Below are 3,523 nucleotides of genomic sequence, written 5' to 3' on the forward strand. Positions count from 1 at the left end.
CCGAGTTATTCCATCAATCATCTTCGGTCCTACTGACTGACTGCGAAGAGTATAGAGTATGTGGTCATCATGGTGCCCAACTCAGTCTGTAATGTTGTACCAAGTGAGTCCAGATTCCATATTCAAAAATGCAATGGATCACCCTGCAGTAGAAGTACAATTTGTTATAAAACAAAAAGAAGGGAAACATTGACTTAAGTCACTTTGTTTTAGTGTGTAGATTAAATACTAGTACACTTCATGCACAACAACACAAACACCAATAACTCAGAGTCAGCGTCCAATGCATGCCATCAGATACATCATTAGTATTACCTGTTCTCATCTTAAGGGTCAGTCCCTCTCGGCTCGGAAAGGAGGATAGCTATAGTCATGTTCTTTTGGTGGGACTTGACGAGGCAGGCACACATTTCTTGTACTATTCTTCATCCAATGTCTGGCTTGAGGGAAATGGATTTAGGGTGAGTCAGGATGGATAGAGCAGGACTCGGAGCAGTGGACTTCTTTAATAAATGCAGACAGTTGCAACTCCAATACGGCAATAAAAAGACAAGACGGTGGTGATGGATTTGTTGTGATTCGAAACAGAAAAACAGAGACACTCAAATATTAAAAGTAAATAGGGAAGAAAGTAACAAGTTGAAAGCCTAGTTGTCAAGGAAGTAGAGCACGTCCTCAAACTCTGGTGGTTCACCCAGAAGTAGGTCACCTCCCACACTACTTTCGTCACATAAGTCATTGTCCTCCTGTTCCTGCTGTGCTTCAGGTATGGTGTAATCCGGTGGTATAAAGTGCTGATTAATTTTGAACATAGTTAACCTCTCCACGTTTTGGGGTAAGAGACTGGTCCTTTTCACTGTTACAATGGCACCAGCAGTGCTGAAAACATGCACAGAAGAGACACTTGCGACAGGGCAAGCCAGATATTTTATTGCCAGCCTGCTGAGCACTGGCCGATGGCGACTTTTTCCATACCAATACAGCAATGGGTTTTGATCAATGTAGACCTCTGTTGGGTCGTCCAGATAGGCATGGACCATCCGCTCAATGCTCAGGGGTGCCCCGCTTTTGCCATTGCATTTGCATCAGCACTGGACCTAACAAGCCCTTGCTGTGGATACAATTCTTGTTGTGCTGATTTTACTGGGGCTGATGATGATCCTGTTCTTGCTGTTGTTGATGTTGGTGGTTTTGGCTGCTGTGAGCCAACCGCACTGCTCTCAGGCTCTGAAGTTGAACTTGATGCAGGCTGCCCTGCAGTACTTGTTGTGGACTGTAGTAGAGTGCCTCTAATTTCCAGTAGGTCTTTTTCAAAGTCACTGGCTGCCGCAGCTATCCAAGTTTTGTACTTGGCAACTTCCAATTGTGAAAAAGGAACTCATGTGTCAATGTTCAGTACTGATGTGTACCGTGATCCAGAATTGTGGCAGAAATGTAATGGTTGGATGACATAATCTTAGTTTGCACCCTTGTATTTTCTTCTAAGTGAAGAGATAAGCTCTCCACCAACTCATATGCTTTTTTTTTTCTCCACATCTGCGTACATTGTAGACACCCCCTTCAGCTGTTCCTGTAGCATGTGCACCAATGGGATAGCTTGGTCCATAGTACAGTCCTCCTTGCTGACTTCAGGTGTGAAGAGCTCAAAAGGAAGTAGCATCTCTGTCAGGCATTTAACTAGGCCCCATTGGTCCATCTCAATGGTCATGCCTTTCACACTAGCATCCCCTAGTCTTCGCATGACATATTCATTGATTGGTCTGTACTGCTCAGACGGTCAAGCATGTAATAAGTTGAGTTCCAACGTGTTGGCACCTCCTGGATGAGTGCTTTACCTGGCACTCTGTACTCACATTGAATGATCATCAGCTGCTTCCGGGCTTTAAAAGAATAGCTAAAATGTGTGCATATTCTTCTGTAGGTGGTCAGAAAGTTGCTGACTCTGTATTCTTTTTTCAGAAAGTCTTGAACAATGATGTTAATGCAGTGCGCCAAACACAGGACCCTGGAATAGCCACCATTATCCATGGCCTTAATCATCAGAAGCGGTGCTTGCAGAAGAACTCGATAGGCTAACCACCCTCTTCCTTGCTGGGGATCTGGAAGACAATGGATCTTCTGAAAGAGTGGCTTGCTCTTCTTCCTCTGCAGGAAGCTTGATTTTCTGAACTTCCCCTACATAGGGAGGAACAACTACTATTGTGGGCGGTGATTGCGGCTGTTGTTGTCCACTTATCTGAGTTTCCTGCATTGATTGGGTAATACTTTGCGATAAAAATAAGTCAATTTCAACATCGCTGCTCATTGGCGTTGTCGTTATGAGACTGGCTGCCTCTGCGACAGACATGGGCTTGGGCATAGGTTGGTGTGGTCGGTCCACTGATGCGGGGGTGCTGCTCTCAGCTTGATCCCCAGACACCGCTCCTACAGGGGCAATTTTTGGTTTCCCAAAAGGATCTTGGTCGGCACACCAGAAGTGGTGTTAAGTGGCACTACCTGGTACCTTTCTTTGGGGCCATCTTCTTCAGATGTCAGCAGCACACAGTGGCACAAGTTGAAGAGATATCTGTGGTCCCACGCCACGGGATGTCATGGGCAGTAGGACTTCTGTCTGGCAGTACAATGGGTGATGATGCCGCCTCCTCCTCTTTTGTGCACCTAAATACAAAGAAGCAAGAAAATCAGTGAAACATGCCATTTATTGTTGTGGTTCAATTTACTACTTTACAAACAAATATAATATATAACTTAGTGTATGGTCACACTTGTTAGTGTTATTAATATTTATAAATTGTATTAACTCAGTTAATTAAAAAACATAACAGTGCAGCCATTTGTGAGACTTTGACAACAAGGGTTTTCATGGTGCACTGTGTACACTCAGGAAGGATAGGAAATAAGAACAAAAACAAAAATACAAATGTAATAGAACATGTGTAGCATTGTGATTTGTGAATGTATTGTGTATCACGTGGGCTGCAGCATCATCCAGGAAGCTGCAGCTGACAATGGGGATGGAAGCAGTAAGCCAAGAGAAACAAAGGAAAGACATGCAGGCCTATGGCAAAAGCAGCACACTAACTACCACCACAAAATGGCAACCAGCCACATAGTTGGTCACACACAACAAGCAGAAGGCCTGTAAAACAATGAACTCAAGCAGGCATATATGGACAGACAAAGGAGGCATGCTAAACAACACAGCTGTCTTTAATGCAACAATGCAAAAACCAAAGGGCTATAAAAGGTTTGCAAGTTACACAACAACCACACCACACACATCTAACAAAGGTATTTATTTAACACACACAAAAAAAATGAAATACTCCAAAAACACATTTTGCAATTCAATCCAATGCTATCAATGCCCTAAATGATGTTTAAATCAACAGACACCACAGAAAGTTGTTTCATTCACACATGAGTAGTTCGGGGCCTACTGACTGAACAGGGCATATTGGCAGACGACTGGGCTACTGAATTAAATAATTATTGCCAATTAATTGAAAAAGTTGGAGAAAAT

The sequence above is a fragment of the Triturus cristatus genome, chromosome 3_1 (assembly GCF_964204655.1).
Source record: "Triturus cristatus chromosome 3_1, aTriCri1.1, whole genome shotgun sequence".
Classification (NCBI taxonomy): domain Eukaryota; kingdom Metazoa; phylum Chordata; class Amphibia; order Caudata; family Salamandridae; genus Triturus; species Triturus cristatus.